Here is a 17,914-nt window from a genome sequence, read left to right as displayed (position 1 = left end):
TGATCAGATCCACCATGTGAAAGGGACCTACGAGGAGAGAGGTTTCTCTTCTCTTTCTCTTTTCTCCTCTGCTCTGCGCAGCCTCAAACAGATATTCAAATAGAGAGAGACAGCCTGTAAGTAAGCAGCTTCTGCTTAGATCTTTGTTTAGAAACAAATCAGAACTGGCCAGTGATGCTCCATCATATGACTTCTGATGGGGCTGTTTCTTGCAGCATGGAGCCCTGGTTGTTCTTTCTGGATTTATGTTCCACAGACGGAGAGTGGAGTCTGCCTGTAAGGTCAGTCTGCAGCTTATGTATCTGGCCAGGGCACTGAAACTCTTCTCTCTTCATGCTGACTTGAACTTTTGGGAAGTACCTTATCTAGCGTTCACTTCCCAACATCCAGTTTACTCGTGAGTGCATTACATGTTGTTTCGAATTGATTTTATATACTTTAAGCAGTTCTGGCCTTGTGTCTGTCCCTGTCTTTTTGCCTATAGTTGACGCTCCCTCTCCATGACTACTCAACAGTATCCACCCTCTTTAGTGTTATATGCTAATTTGTTTTTGTACCGTGCTACCCATACCTACTTGTCATTTTACGGGGCTTATTCTCCATGTCCACAATTGTGAGCTATATTTTATTTTATTGCATGGCTCTCAGATGTCCAAGGGTTTGAGTGCTGTCCTTTCTATGTGTGTGTTTGTTCATACATATGAATGAGTTCATCTTATGTTTAATCTTTCTTTAGAAAACCCATTCTGTTCTCTGATGCCAGCAATATTGCTACATGTTGTATTAAATGTTTGTAAAATAAAGATTGTATATTAATAGTAAATAAAAAATATCAACATCAGTTGTAAAAAACTATAGAATAAAATAAAATGTTAAATCTGTCAGTAAGCAGAACCTAAAATATGTCTTCTTAATATGTCTGATGAATCTATTGAGTTGATGCCTTCTGTCACCAGGTTACTCTATATAGCACAGAAATTGATAGCACAAAAATGGATATCGCCCAGCCCTTCCTTCGTAACAGAGTGGGGAAAACTCAGGTTAACAATGTAATCTCCAGAGAAAAACTAATATTTCAGCACAGAAATTGTATTAGAAAATTTGAAATTATATGGAGTCCCTGGCTGACAACATACGATTTGGTTCCGCTCCACGTGATAGCAAATAAATATGTGGGGCCCTTTGTTGTAAGGTATAACAGCTGGAATTTACAAGTTTGCAGAAATACACATGCAGCTAGATACTATTGGAAGGAGTAACAGACTTGAGTCAACTTGTGCTGGTTTAACAATTTTATTATCGTAGGATATATGTATATATATACAGTGTGTACAAAATTACCTCTTTTTTTTTTCTTTTGTATGTGCTACTTACTGATTGCTGTTTTATCACTGTATGATCAATGTCCTTTGATTTATTTGTAATTTGTTGCGCACAAGTTGTGCGTTTGTTTGTTTGTTTATTTAAAAAACCTAAATGTTCAAAAACCAAATAAAAAAGATCTGATTTTAAAAAAAAATCTATCAGTAGGTTTCTAACAAGGATTGTGACAATGATACCTGTTTACTATAATGACTTCCTGTGCACAACCCGGCTTGCCTCTGACCGGTCTTTGCATTCCTGCCTACCTGTTGTGACCTTAGTTTGTACCCTGTCCAGAGGCGGACTGACAACTCATGGGGCCCCCAGGCAATAGGGGATCATGGGGCCCCTGTGTCCTTGCCCAAACTCAAAAAAGCCTATAAAAAAGGTACCAGGGGCATCTCATGGGGCCCCCTACTGATCCCGGGCCCTCGGGCAGTGCCCGAGTTTCCAAATGGTCAGTCCGCCCCGACCCTGTCTCTGCTTTTGCCTTACGTTCCTGCCTTACTGCCCAGCTGTGAACTGACCCCTGCTTATATCCTGACTCTCCCTCTCTGCTTGATATCTCCATTGTGAATACGGGGAGAGGTTGTGAGTAGAAAGAGAAGAGGCAGTGAGTAGGAAGAGGAGAGGTTGTGAAGAGAGCAGGGAGAGGTTCTTAATAGAAAAGCGAGAGGTTGTGGACAGAGTAAGGAGAGATTGGGGATAGAGTGGAGAGATGTTTTGGGCAGATCTGGGAGAGATTGTGGACAGATCCGGGACAGGGTGTGAGTTAAAAGAGGAAAGGTTATGAATAGGGATGGGCTTAAGGTTTGGTCCGAAATCAAGTTCAGACCAAACCTTGTGTGTTCGTACATTCAAGGGAATGTCCCATTTGGCAGGAGTCAAACATCATGCATATTAGCAGTATCACTACTGCTATTGTACATGCAATAGGCTCAAGTTCCCCAGAAATGCTAAAGTTTGTCTGAACCCCTGTCATATTTAGCCTGTTTGTGTTTTCTGAACTCTACAAATAGATGTAGAGTGAAAAAATATATACAGCGTGTGTGTGTTTATGTGTGTGTGTATATATATATATATATATATATATATATATATATATACAGTATATATATATATATATATATATAGATCTCCTGCAGCCAGCAACAATAGATTCACCCACAACAAAAATACCCCAGAAACAACAATAGATCTCCCAGCAGCCAGCAACAATAGACTTTCTAGTACACCCCACCACCCCTCACCACTACATGCATTCTTGTTCTGGAGGTGCCGGAATTGCGTTCCCCCGTGTTCCCACTAAATATATATATATATATATATATAGTATATACACACACTGATTGTTATCATTGTATGTACCCTGTAATGGTAGAAAATAGTTATCAGAATACTATAGTGTTTGCCACAGTGGTCCTTTAAGGACATCTGTGTCAGATAAAAGGACAAACAGAAAGTGAAGAGGAAATGGGAACACTTTATGGATGAACATGACTCATCTAATGACCAAGTGACAATTCTGTTGTTGTTGACCCATGACCACAAGGATGATATACTCCTTCATTAGTCATGTCTATGGGAATGGTTCAGGTCTTACAGAAGTGATCGCCTACACAACATATGTCTGCAGAAATGTGAAATTGAATCTTCTGACAAATGCATTGGACACTGATTGCCCCAAAACTTAGAGATGAAACAAATAACATTTTTCTTATGGCACCCAACATCACAGGTGCAAAGGACACCTGAGTACACAGGACACTAAAAATAAGACGTTTATCTCCTTGTTAGTGACATAATAACTCAAAGTAGCTGTTTCTAGTTGTCTTGTTCAATAAAGCAGTATAAAAAGAGGAAAGACTACATTTAAAGTACAGAAAGGTCACCATACATGGCCTCAGATTTCCAATTTAGTGACCAACTCAAGCATTTTGACAATAAGGCCACATATGGAATAATGCTTAGAAACTAACAAGCACTTGCAAGCATTCAAAATACACTTTATCTAAGGACAGACAGGCAACCTGTGAGATAGAGTTTACACAGTAGAGCTCTTTTGCCTAAGACAGAGTTGCAACTTATCCTTTAAATCACTGATACCTATAAGTTCTTAGATTGTAAGCTCCAAGGAGCAGGGCCCTGCTAACCCTTTTGTATTGAACTGTATTGTTGCTGTATTGTCTCCCTTTATATTGTAAAGCGTTGAGTAAAATGTTGGCGCTGTATAAATTCTATATTATAATAATAATAATAGAGGTTATATACTTAAAGTGGAACTACACTGTATCTGTGCACCAGAAACCCAAAGGAGCTATTTAATTAATTTGTATCATCCAAAGCAAACCCAGCCATGCATCCATTCATCCATGTCACCAATGTGTTATTTTGCTGAGAAATCACTTTGAAAAACACACTCCAGCATTTCTGGCCAAGGCCACTTTGAGTAAGGGCATCTGCCCTTAATGCATGCAGGAAAGAGGGTGTGCTTAACTGAGAAACCCCCTCCAATCCTCCTGAAGACTCCTGGTATGTATGACATCTAAAAAAAGGTTTAAAACAATTTAGTATAAAATATAATATACCATCCTATCCATTTACTAATGCTAGCAGCATAAAGATTCAAAATAGTCAAAATAATAATAATAATATTGATTGAGAGAGTGAAGTTCCACATTGTAGAGACTGTGTGTCCGGGCAAAATGGCAGGGACTCTTCCAAATGTACCCCAGCCCATTTATACTCACATTCCTGGTGCTCTCCCACTGTTCCTTTGCTCAGTCAAAGCCCCTGTAGAATTTCTGGAACTTTTCAGTATAAGGGAGCATGTGTTTTCCTCCCATGATGCAGTGTTTGAGCCTACGCAAGCTTACGCAAGTTTAGGATTGCAGAGCAAGACAGCAGCAGGGAAGCATGGAGACAGTGATTTTAAGTGGGTAGGGGAGTGGGATTTAAAGAGACTGTCACATTTTCCTGCATAGTCGTAGTGCCAAACTCTTTTAAATGATAGTATCCCATGTTTTATCTGTAGCTACATAACTTATGCAATCCATATATGTCTTTAAATTAAGATTCAAACTGTCAGCCAGCACTAATGTATTTTTGGACTGGCATAGCTCACTAAAACCTATGCACTTTCTGCATATGACCATTAGTATTCTAATTACTTGGTTATAATATCAGTCCATATATAATTTTGATAAGTGACCTATCTAAATTTCCTAGCATTCACCCAACTGAGCAAATACATCTCTTATGCCAGAGTGGATCTAGAGTCCCTGTCTGGTGCTGTTGTTCCCCTACGGTGCATTTTTCTGCTGTACTTGTATGTCAGCCAAGTTGTAGACAAAACATATGGCGGTCTTGCTACATTATCCAAGGTGGGACAAGTAGATCTTCCCAGGGCTGGATGTATGAGTAAGCATGTGCCTACAGGTGCCAGAGGCAAAGAAACAGATTTTCTCTATATTGTTTATGGCCACATTTATGTTCCAACATCAGAACAAATAGACATCTCAAAAAAAGTTATTTAAACATTATTTCAATATATCTAAGTCAGGTTCAAACCAGAAAAACATGTAAACTAGAAAAAAAGAGATCACACTAGCAGAGGGATGTAAATTATGTGCCTGTAGGTTCCAATAATAATAGTGAAACCTGGATCCCAAATTATCTAATATGATCACCAAAGATCAACCTTTCTGTTAATACCTTAACCTTAACAAACAATTACTTCTTCACTTAGTTTAGGTCTATCAGAACCATATATGGTGGTTGTTGCAGTTTTCACATTGTCCTTTAAATGTTTATATGTTCTAAACAACACTGTTATCCACTGCAGTTGACTGATACCTGCTCCAGCTGCCTCAAGAGGACCCTCAAATGACAGAAAGAGAAACTATGGTGTATGTGCTGGGAAAATGTCTGAATTATTGCTAATTATTATTTACATATGGTAATACTCTTCCATCAGTAGATAAGACAGAGAGTTCAGAGAGTGCCTCTCTAGAATGTAGTTCTTTCATTTTGTATGTACCTCAGTAGGCTGGGTATAACTGAGCACATTCTGATACATCAAAGAAATGATAAATTGAACCCCCAAATATGTGTTCTACTAACAAAAACTGATATTTTTGTTATGGCTGAATTCTAAAATGTTGATTCAACCCCCTAATTCTTTCTGTATATATATACTATTCAGTCATACTCCCAACTCTGATATCACAGGCAGGGCTTACTATCCATTTTGATTTTTTCATGTACAATATTTTGTATTAAGGATGAGTGAGACTGAATGGGGATTTCACCAAAGATGTCCCACATCACAAATATAGACATGGTTTCACTTACAAGGGTCCACACAAACCTTAAACATCAATTGTATAGTTCACCTTTACAAAAAACCTATCTATGCAGGTAAGGGGTGTCATAGTTACATAGTTCGTAAGGTTGAATAAAGACACCAGTCCATCCAGTTCAACCTGTGTGGGTGGGTGTGCGTGTCCTTGGGAAAAAAAAAAAAAAATTCCTATATCCCTGTATACTGTGTTCACAAAGATACCCATCCAAGAGGTTTTTTTTAAAACTATCAATACATCCAGCTGACACCATTAGTTGTGGAAGGAAGTTCCACATCCTTACCGCTCAGACAGTGAAAAACCCCTTACAAAGTTTAAGGTTAAACCGCTTCTCCAATTTCATTGAGTGGCCCTGTGTCTCCTTACACTCCCTTAGACTGAATAGTTTATTCCGTATACGAGAGTCACCATTGAGGTATTTGTATATAGCTATCATATCTCCCCTCAAGAATCTCTTCTCCAGGGAGAATAACTTTACCCAGTCCCCTTATTAACTGTGTTGCCCTTCTCTGGACTCTCTCCAGTTCCAGCACATCCTTCCTGGTGACCAGAACTGGATGGCATACTCAAGGTGTCTTTGTACAAGAGTTTTATAAAGTGGTAGTTTTATCTCTTTAGTAAATCCCCTTTTTAAAGCATGCTAATATTCTGCTAGCTTTGCTTGCTGCAGCTTGGCTTTAGATGAGTCTGTCATCTACTAGGACCCCCAGATATTTTTCAGTTCTGGATTCCCCCAGAGGTTCTCCCCCTAGTGAGTAACTTGCATTCATGTTTTTAGCTCCTAAGTGCAATACTTTACATTTTTCAAGGTTAGCCACTTGCCGCCCAGCCACTGTAGAAATACGGCGGCAGGGCGGCACGGCTGGGCAAAAGCACGTTTTAAAATGTGCTTTTGCAAAACAGGTAGGGGGCACGTACGAGGTGTGCTGCCGCCCTACCTGCACAGCCGATCCCGGCCGCTGGTGTCAGTCGCCGGGTCACGGCCGGTCATTTCCGGCTGTGTCCCACCGATTAGCGGCAATCACTGAGAGAGAGCAGGGCTGCAGTAGCTCTGCTTTCTGTCAGTTCCCTGTCAGCTCCTGACATGCTGATCCAGAGAGAAGAGTTTATCTCTCCCGATCAGCATGTCCCCGTTCAGTACACCCCCCCGCCCCCTAGTAAAACACTCCCCTCACACAGTTAACCCTTTCAGTGAATAAAAAAGTTAACCCCTTCCTCTCCAGTGCCATTAGTGTCAGTGGGGTTTTTTTTTGCACTGATCACTGCATTGGTGTTACTGGGGATGTCAGCGACCCCAAGTCAGTTCCCCCCTCCGTGTCAGAATGTCTGCTGCAGTCCTGCCATAAGTCGCTGATCGCCGCCATAAGTCGCTGATCGCTGCTATTATTTATTAGTATAAAAAAAGATTACAAATCCAAGTATCTGTCCCACCATTTGTAAACGCTATAACTTTCACGTAAACCAATTAATATACAAGTATTGGGTTTTTTTTAGCAAAGACATGTCGCAGAATGCATTTTGGACAAAATTTATGACGAAATTTGATTTAAAAAAATTTTTACTGGACATGTTTTATAGCAAAAAGTCCAAAATATTGTTTTTGTTTTTTTTAATTTTCTGACTTTTTTTTTTATAGCGCAAAAAATAAAAATCGCACAGGTGATCAAATACCACCTAAAGAAAGCTCTATTTGTGTGAAAAAAAGGACATAAATTTAATTTATGTACCGTATTGCATGACCGCGCAATTGTCTATTAAACTAGCGCAGCGCTGTTTAGCAAAAAAAAAATGGCATAAATTGCAGTATCTATACCATACTGCTATAACGTTCACACAAAGCAATCAATATACACTTATTAGGATTTTTTTTACCAAAAACATGTAGCAGAATACATTTTGGGCTAAATTTATAACCAACTTTGAGTTTACTATATATTTTTTATAGCTGAAAGTAAAAAATATTGTTTTTCTTCAAAATTTTTGGTCTTTTCTTTGTTTATAGCGTGAAAAATAAAAAGCGCACAGGTGATCAAATACCACCGAAAGAAAGCTGTGTGAAAAAAAGGACATAAATTTCGTTTGGGTGCAGCATTGCATGACCGCGCAATTATCAGTTGAATTAGTGCAGCGCCCAGTAGCAAACAGAGGCCTGGTCATTAAGGGGGGTAAATCCTCAGGAGGGCAAGTGGTTAAACTTCATTTGCCAAGTATTCGCCCATCGCCTTATTTTATTGAGATCTTGTAACGTTTATATATCTTGCTGTGAAGTTATTGCCCTATTTAGCTTTGTATCATCAGCAAACACTGAGATTGAGCTATTTATATCAATGTCTATATCATTTATGAATAAATTAAACAGAATTGGTCTCAGGACAGAGCCTTGGGGTACCCCACTTACCACTCCAGACCAGTCTGAGCACTCGCTATTTATCACCTGTAACCAGTTTTCTATCCTTGTACAAACCCTATGGCCCATGACTACAGACCTAAGTTTGTAAATTAAGCGTTTATGGGTGACTGTATCGAATGCCTTCGTAAAATACAGATATACCACATCCACTGGCCTCCCTGTCATGTACCTGGTTGGGAAGCCTGACGTGGAGAGAATGCGTCCTCTTACAACTCCCACTCGGAGCCCCTGAAAGTGGGAACAGAGGCGCAGAGCCAGGAGTGGCAGGAGTGCCGTGTAGATCTTGAAGCTGACGGCAGGTAGCTGGGGACCCAGGAAATCTGGACACACGCCAGGTGCAGGAATGTAGGTGCAACAGCAAGCAGGTATGGCGGCAGTCAGGATGCGGATTGGGACCAGACAGCGGTGCGTGGATGCAGTGGCAGACAGGTATGGAGGTGATCCAGATGCAGGCCAGATGCAGAACCGTGGGTGCAGCGTCAGATGAGTATGGTAGCCGACAAGATGCAGGTCTGGTGCAGGTGTAGGCAGGATAATGTAGCAGAGTCAGTATCAAGCGGGCAGATAAAGTACAAAAGGAGCAGGCAAGCGAGTGGTCAGGGATAGCCGGGGTCAGTGCAGGCGGAGTTCTTTCTTAGTCAAGTAATGCAGAATACAAGTATCAGGATCAGGAATATATGCAGGGACGTTGTAGACCAGAAGGCAATGATTTTACTACTAAGCAGGTTTAAATAGCCCGCCTGACGTGACGTGTGCGCTTAGTGCGCATGTGCGAGTTTTCCGCGCTACCGCACATGCGCGGTCGCACACTCCTGCACCTGCGCACTGCCGCGACTCGATGGGATCCGTCGCACGGCTGCATATCAACAGGATCCCTGACACTCTCTTTATCTATATGGCAGTTTACTTCTTCGTAGAATGTTAACAGATTGGTTTGGCAAGAATGACCTTTCTTAAATCCTTGCTGATTACTACTAATGATACTGTTTTCAGCAGCAACATCTTGGATATAGTTCATTATCATCCCCTCCAATAGTTTACATACTATGGAAGTTAGACTGACTGGCCTGTAGTTTCCAGGAATATTTCTCTACCCTTTTTTTAATATTGGCACCACGTAAGCCCTTCGCTAATCAGATGGTACCATTCTTGTCAGTATGCTGACCATAAAAATTAGGTATAGTGGTCTAGCTATAACTTGACTGAGTACTTTGAGGGTTCTCCGGTGTAAGCCATCCAGTCCTGGTGATTTATTGGTGTTAAGTTTTTCTAGTCTTTTTCGGACACAGGCCTCTATCCACAAGTGTACATTCTGTGATGCGTTACTAATGATACAGCCGTGAATACTATACCCCTCCTTTTCCTTTGTAAAAACTGAGGAGACTAATGAATTTAGTACAGTTGCCTTCTCCTTGTCATTTGTGACCAACTTCCCTTTATGGGGCCAATATGGTCCAACCTCACTTTTGTACTGGTATTATATTTAAAACATTTCTTGTGATTTTTTTTTTTACTCTCCTCCACTATGTGCCTCTTGTACTCTATTTTAGCAGCCCTGAGTGCAAGATTGTGTCCGCAGATTAAACTGAATAATGCGCTTGCTAAAGGTGTAAACCATTGTACTTCCTGAAGCCTGGTTGAAAAACTCCCAGAGATGGCATCATCCCATACTGCGTTGTTGCTAGGACATTGCTATAAGACCCTCCCAGCCAGATCAAACCCCATCACATGATTTCGTTTTCCCCTGTCGCAGTAGCTTTAAGGTCAGCAATGCTGCAATTGAGGAGATAGTGGGCTGCACCTGTGTGGAGGTTTGAGAGCTCACTCCTGTGATCTTAGTAACATCCTAGTAACAAGATACAATGGGGTTGATTTACTAAAACTGGACAGTGCAAAATTTGGTGCAGCTCTGCATAGAAACCAATTAGCTTCCAGGCTTTTTTTTTGTCAAAACTTCATTGAACTAGCTGAAGTTAGAAGCTGACTGGTTACCATACACAGCTGCACCAGATTTTGCACTCTCCAGTTTTAGTAAATCAACCCCAATGGGATGAAGCTATCTCTTGGAGTTTTTTAAGGGTGGTTTTAGATGTGTCTAAAGTCTCTTTCCTCTGAAGGCCGATCTGCGTTCAGATCGCACTTCAAAGGCTACAGGAGGTTAGAAAGCAATGTGGTGCCTCCTACCAGGTTTTAACCCCATTTTTGCTGACACTCACACCCCAAGGCATGCAGTTCCAGGAAGCTTGCAGCACTTCCCCATATGCTTGAGTGTGTAGTGTTCTGCAGGCTTACCGTCTGCTGATTGCTACATGCCAGGTGAGCTTAGCCACAGACACGAAGCAAAAACATGGCGCCTGCGACATGTAAACCACCCCATCAGCTGCTTGTTATAGCTTAAGGGGAGGCAATTGACGGGCAGCAGAAACCCAGCTTAACCATGTATTTTTTCCACCTCCCTAACTGCAAGTCTCAAAGAAGCCTTAGTCAAGCTTCGGTAGGTATATATATGACCTTCACCTATAACTAGGACATTGTCCAAGTCAAAGCTGCACAGTACACTTTTATCTGCTGGCACCCCTTACACGCATAGGAAGTTTGGTAAAGGTGAACAAACCTTTTAACCCAATAAATCTGGTCATGGTAAATTAGCTGCAAATATTACCAATGCAGCGGAATTACTAATACCATGCAGGGTCAGTACATTTTCTTCTTAGCCCAAAGTTTTTGGAAAATGTCCTATAACAATAATATAACAATATAATATAGATAAACTATATGTAATAAAAAAAATAATATTTTATTAAATCTTCAAGGCAGGAAAGCAGACTGGATTTTAAGGAAAAAAAAAAAGAAAGAAGTGCTGCAGGTTGTGCCTGTTTGGATTTGCTTTCTATGAAATTACGGGATGAATTGAATAGCATGTAACAGTTCATTTCATTACAATTTAAATATTTATGCAGATGCAAAGCAGGGAATTGAATGCTGAATTTGCACTAAATGGTTATGATAATCACAGGCATTATATCTCAATCTATAAACAGCAGAGGGTTACAGAAGTGCCATTTAATACCTTGCATTTTCTCTTTTTTAAGCACATTGGATGCTGAGTGTATCAGTATAATTCTTGCTCTATTAACCTTTCTTATTGTTCTGATTCATGGAGCTATAGATTACGGCTAATGTTGTAGCCACCAGCGATACATTAGTGCACTCTGCTGAGGCTGCTTAAATCTTATGATTTTCTTCCTCCTTCCCAGACCTGCATTAGATAATCAGAAACAGATGCAGTGTCATTTTATAGGTTAGGAAAAAGAAAATAATTCCAGCAATAAAACTGAAATTTATTCACTGTTATCAAATTTTTAAAGGGGATACTAATGCTTTTTTAAAAGCTTTTCTTTTAACATATATATATATATATTAGGGATGCACCGATACCGTTTTTTTTATCGGCGATTATGAGTACTGATACTTTTGGTCAAGTACTCGCCAATACTTTGTGGTGCGATTTGCGTTAATGGACGCAAATTGCACTACTAAGAATAGCATCCAATTTGAACACGAATGCAATTCCTATCCAAATTGCATGCAGTTTCCCCACTGCTCCTGTTTGAATCCAGGCTTGTCATAACTGGAGTTCACAGAGGAGCAGGGCGGGAAACTTCTCTGCAGACATCCCATGCTGAATGTCAGTGGTAAAAGAGGAGAGAAAGCAGCGGGAATTTCAAATCCCCACCGCTTTCTTACCTCTATTTGCAGCGATGACAGTTCAGGCTAGGCAGCATCTGATTGGTCAGCCGCTTTCTCTCCTCTTCTACCACTGACACTAACCATGGGATGCCTGCAGGGAGGTTTCCCGCACAGCTCCTGTGTGAGCTGAGGCTATTAACTCGCACTGTGATGTATCGGTTAAGGTATCGATAGTATTTTCATGAGTATAATTACTCATGAAAATACTCGGTATTGGCACGGCACCCCTAATATATATATTATATATGGCTATCTATACTGATATGGACTGGGTAGTATGTTAGGAATGTAAGGATGCCCCATTGTTTGATGGAAATGAATATTCAACCTACAGAGGACTGAATTCATAGACACCCCAAAAATCAAACTGAAAAAATGATGCTGTAATTTTCATTGCGCAACTCAAAATGGTAGTAGTAGTCAGTAGTCAGTAGTTTGTATGGCCCCCACGTGCTTGTATGCATGCCTGACAACGTCAGGGCATCTTCCTAATGAGACAACAGATGGTGTCCTGGGGTATTTCCTCACAGATCTGGACCAGGGCATCACTGAGCTCCTGGATAGTCTGACAACCTAGTGGCGTCTGATGGACCGAAACATGATATCCCAGAGGTGTTCTATTGGATTTAGCTCAGGCGAGCGTGGGGGCCATTCAATGGTATCAATTCCTTCATCCTCCAGGAACTGCCTGCATACTCTCACCACATGAGGCCAGGCATTGTCGTGCACCAGGAGGAACCCAGGACCCACTGCACCAGTGTACGGTCTGACGATGGATCCAAGGATTTCATCCCGATAACTATTGGCAGTCAAGGTGCCATTGTCTAGCCTGTAGAGGTCAGTGAGTCCCTCCATGGATATGCCTCCCCAGACCATCACTGACTCACTACCAAAACGGTCATGCTGAATGATGGTACAGGCAGCATACCATTCTCCATGTCTTCTTTAGACCCTTTCACATCTGTCACTTGTGCTCAGGGTGAACCTGCTCTCATTTGTGAAAAGCACAGGGTGCCAGTAGCAGACGTACCAATTCCTGTGGCCTGCTGGAGGTCATTTTGTAGGGCTCTGGCAGTGCTCATCCTTTTCCTCCGTGCACAAAGGAGCAGATACTGGTCCTGCTGATGGGTTAAGGAAATTCTACAGCACTGTACAGCTCTCCAAGAGTAACTCTCTGTCTCCTGGAATCTCATCCATGCTCTTGAGACTGTGCTGGGAGACACAGCAAACCTTCTAGCAATGGCATGTATTGATGTGCCATCCTGGAGGAGTTGGACTGCCTGTGCAACCTCTGTAGGGTCCAGGTATTACCTCATGCTAACAGTAGTGACACTGACCCTGGCCAAATGCAAAACTAGTGAAAACTGTCAGAATAGATGTGCAGGGAAAAAAACGTCAGTGGCCACCACCGTTTAAATTCATTCCTGTTTTGGGGGTCATCTCATTGTTGCCCATCTAGTACACCTGTTGTTAATTTCATTAACACCAAAGCAGCTGAAACTGATTAACAACCCCTACTAACTATTACTTAACTGACCAGATCAATATCCCAGGAGTTTAATTGACTTGATGCTATACTCTGATTAAAAAGTGTTCCTTTAATTATTTTGAGCAGTATATATATATATATATAGTATATATTACACATTTACAAAAATCAGCATAAAGCCAAAGAGTATATGGGCTTCCTACCTATGTTTATTCATCAACAATGTAGCAAAAACATTTTCCTCTGCGATCCAGCATAATACAGCAGGAAACAATTTTCAGCCTCCTGGCTTTGAAAACAGTATCTCACTGCGGCTCATATTCCACTTTCATTTACAACAGATGCCTGTCTCTTCTTAGCACAAGCCGTCCTGGAGACATACTCTGTGAGGTTGATTTACTAAAGGCAAATAGGCTGTTCACTTTGCAGAGGAATCTTCCCTTAGCTTAGTAAATGTGGTGCAAAGAATATCCAATCACATGCAAGGTAAAGAAAAACCCATACCTTTTGCAAAGTAAACAGTCTATCAAGCCATGCATTTCCTACTTTCAGAATCCTTAAATTGGAAAGTTTAAAATACTTACCTTAGTTCCAGTGGTCCAGGTGTACAAGGTGTGTCGGTTGTGCCTGGACACACCCTAATCAACCAGTGCACATTAGTGTGTCCAGAAGCTTTCCCTGGCCCCGCCACTGGAGCCGGGCAGAATTGTGGTGATTCTGTCCATGATTAGAAATCGCAAAATGTGACTGAAGCCTAAGGTTGCAGCCTGTAAGTAAGAACCTGTTAGCATGGGTGTCTGCACCCATTTACCTCAGAAGGTTGAGAGACTGAGCTGCTTGTGGACCTTTCGTGTGTGTGGACCAGGAGCAGTATGGACCCAATGCTGTATACTGTATTCCATACCAGGGACCACAAGTCTGAGTCACTGAGTATTATTTGGCTTCATTAGGACCCAAAGCTGGAGGAACCTGTGGGCCTACTACCTGGGTGAGCCAGTCAGGGAAGCTTGTGAGGTCTGAGAATTCCAGAACATGCTGACCACCAAGCCATTGGGACCAAATTAGTCGCCTGTAAGGAGTGGTGAGCTGAACTACACATCTTAACCTCTCACCACGCACACAGTCAACACCATAGAGACTACTTTTATCCAACTGCTCATCTACATATTGTATATCACTAAAACTCTTGAAGGGACAGTGCACCACCTATAGAAGAGCCTCACCAAAAGCTGGCCAACATTAACTATTAGACAACAGGCAATTTAAGCTACCTTTAAGGGGTACTCCATAAATTAGGAATGCATAATCACACCTGCTGTTGAGGTAATAAGCAAGTATGTGCACATGGACCCTGTTATTTTATGAGTTAGTTGCTGCCATTACAGAGATTCTAGTTACACCAGTTATAGATTAGTTTAACTTTGCTATAGTCTTTTAAGTGCCAGATAGTGGGTTATTGTTCACCGATTATAGTGCCTTTAAATCTGTATAATCATCTGTTCATTGATGTATGCCTTGTTTAATTGCATTTTACCATAATATATTTAATTAATTTGCCACCAAATTGCTTGTGGTCTAATATACAGTATACGCACACGCACACGCACACACACACATGCATACGCATGTGTGTTTGAGCTTTTGGGTGCACACCCTAATTGCAATAGGCTGCACACACCTACGATCCCGCCACACGGGCAGTGTACCGGAATTTAAACCGAGTTACACATGCACAATACAGTGTACATTCTACAAGGGATTGTGAAATTGCATGTCTCTTTTGCAATAAAGACCATGCCTGTTCACAATTTTTTTTTTTTTTTAAAGTGCTACTAAACCCACAACAGTAAAATCAGACTGTATATGCAGTAAAGCATGTTTGTTATACTCACTGTGGAACTTAAGGGGTTTATCCTCTTCATTGTGTAAAAAGGCTGTTTGATCCTGTCTTCTCTGATCCTCCCCTTCTTCCAGTGTCCCCCTCTTATCTCCTAATAAGATATATCTGTGGAGACACTCTGCTCATGCTCAGTTTGGTGTGTAATGCTACAAAGGTTTTTTTTTCGTGGAAGAGTGATCAGCACTGAACACCACTGAACTGGAAGATCACATAGACTTCTAAGAAAGATTCTGTCAGCTCTGGTCTACCAGTACAGTAACCTATTAATCTACTTTTCAAACATGCACACTGTATCTATACCTAGAGAGTCAAATATAACTATTATCATGCAAAACACCAACTTTATACTAATACATTAAAAACACACACACACAAAAAAAAGAATCAGCTATCCAGATAACAATCCATGTTTCAAATATCTGTTACATTTATAAATTTACAATTTACAAATATACACAAGTTTGACGTGTCCATCAGACATGTGTACACAAGTGCAGCAGCTGTCAGAGCTACACAGTGATAAAAATAAAGCACATTTCCTTCCAAAAAACATCACAAGGAATATTGAGGATGCACTAACTCTGACTCACTCTGAAATATTGACACCAGCTGTAGTGCCAACTGCAAAGCCAAATGCACTAAGATCTCAGCTGCAAAAACATGAATGAGTATGCTAATGGACATACACCAGTAAACAGTACAGAAACATGCTGTCAATTCCTGCCACTATGTCATGTTGCTGTAACATTTCTGCCATAGCCTCAAGCTCTTCAACCCCTTACTCCATCATCTTACTGAAGTGGCATAAAAATGTGATATTTGCTTCCCACTCAACTTGGTTAAGTAACTGAAATGTGTAAAACGTTCCCTGTGTTATATTTTGATGCAAGGAAGTGGAGACTCCAAGGCGGTGATTTAGCACAGAATTTGGGGAATGCCAAACTGGTCTCTTTGTTGGTGATGTTAAAAATCTGTGACTTGCAACACTGTAGAGGTAACAACAAGAATACATGAAAGTTATGCCTTTGGTGATATTTAAATAGTATTCTGTTGTATCTGCATTAGGAGAGCAACCCAAAGGCATTTAAGGCCTAAAGGTAATTTTTTTGGTGGGAGAAGGGGTTCATATTTCACTGCATACTGTATTAGTGAAATCCCCTGCTATTATCCCTGATTATCTTTGATTAATTAATGCCTTCAGTTCTTGTTTGGATCTGCCGCAACACTAAAAACAATTTGGTTATATAGCTGTCTTCGAGAGAACAAACAGTTTATTTTTTTGCCCATCTGATAGTATTATGGTATACATCTTACCACTCATATATGCTATAGTACATACTGATATATAATTTTGATATTATCCGGTACTTATTATAGGTAATTTCTAATTAGATATTAAATATTTCAGAAGAGAGAAACCGGACCTAATCTACAGTAATTAACTAGAAAACCTGTGATAGTATTGTGGCCATATATCATAGTAAATAGTGTTATTGTGGTAATTAAGGCCATATATCATGCTAAATAATGGTTTGCAAAGACATTTTATTGCCATCGATTCAGTTCATTAAACAGTATTTGCTTTTGTTACCTAATACATTATTAAACTTAGACACATTAAACAAAGTGAGTTACAGTAGCCAACCAATTTCTATTTTTGAACAAAGTGAATATACTGAAGATACATAGCATAACATGGATGATTGTTCCTATATATTCCACCTAAATAGATGCAATTAAGGATCAGGGAAGCCAGTACTAATACATACCTAATTGTTAGCTAGGTTTTAAAAAAAAGCAGCAAAATCCACTTGCAGACTTACCTTATAACCAAAAATATTGGAAACTGTGGCCAATTTTGCCTTACAGAAGAAACACGTTCTTCTGTGACTCCATAAAGGCAGTTGGATGAAACCCATAGATCAAAATATTCCCATGCTGCCCTTTGCTAAACATGACATTGGATACTGCTAGCTTTAAGAAAATCAACCAGTCTATTTCTAAGTTTCATTAGCTATTTTGCCATTATGACATGTGTTGTGTATGTAAACCCACAATATAATTTTTAGTATGTTTAACATCACACTCACTACATACAGTTCTCTTAAAGAGGAACTTCAGTTCCTTTTGTTTGGTCCCGCCCCCTCTGGTGCTGCCATTCTTGTTTTTTTTGAGTGGCCTTTGAGTCCTGGCAGAGGTCTTTGGCATATCTGCGCATACACAAACACAGCAAAGTTTTGGAGCTTCTGTAAAAACTGTCTTTTACACATGCATGGGAAAGTCATGCCTGTGCAGATGTGTGGGAAAGCCTTGCATGCACAGATGTGCCACAGGCCTGCTGCACATGTGCACAGTGTAGAATCCAGGAGAAGAGGCAGGGGAAGGGGATATGATTCTATCCTGGGCAAGAAACATGGGAGTGCTGCTTTACGAACGCAAAAAATCTATTAAATAAGAAAAAAAATTAAATATAGTTTAGGGTGAAATTCCACTTTAAAATAGCTTTTTGTTAACCTGTTGCAAGGTTTCTTACCTGGAGACCCTGCCAAAAACTATACTTTATGTTGCAGGCTGACAGTGCTTAGTCACTGCATACCAGATAGCAGCAGCCAACCTGCCATGTTCACTCCTTCAGTTGGCCA

Source organism: Staurois parvus, unplaced genomic scaffold, assembly GCF_062004578.1.
Source record: "Staurois parvus isolate SC_StPar_1 unplaced genomic scaffold, SC_StPar_1.0 ptg000061l, whole genome shotgun sequence".
Lineage (NCBI taxonomy): Eukaryota > Metazoa > Chordata > Amphibia > Anura > Ranidae > Staurois > Staurois parvus.
This window is presented reverse-complemented; position numbering follows the sequence as displayed.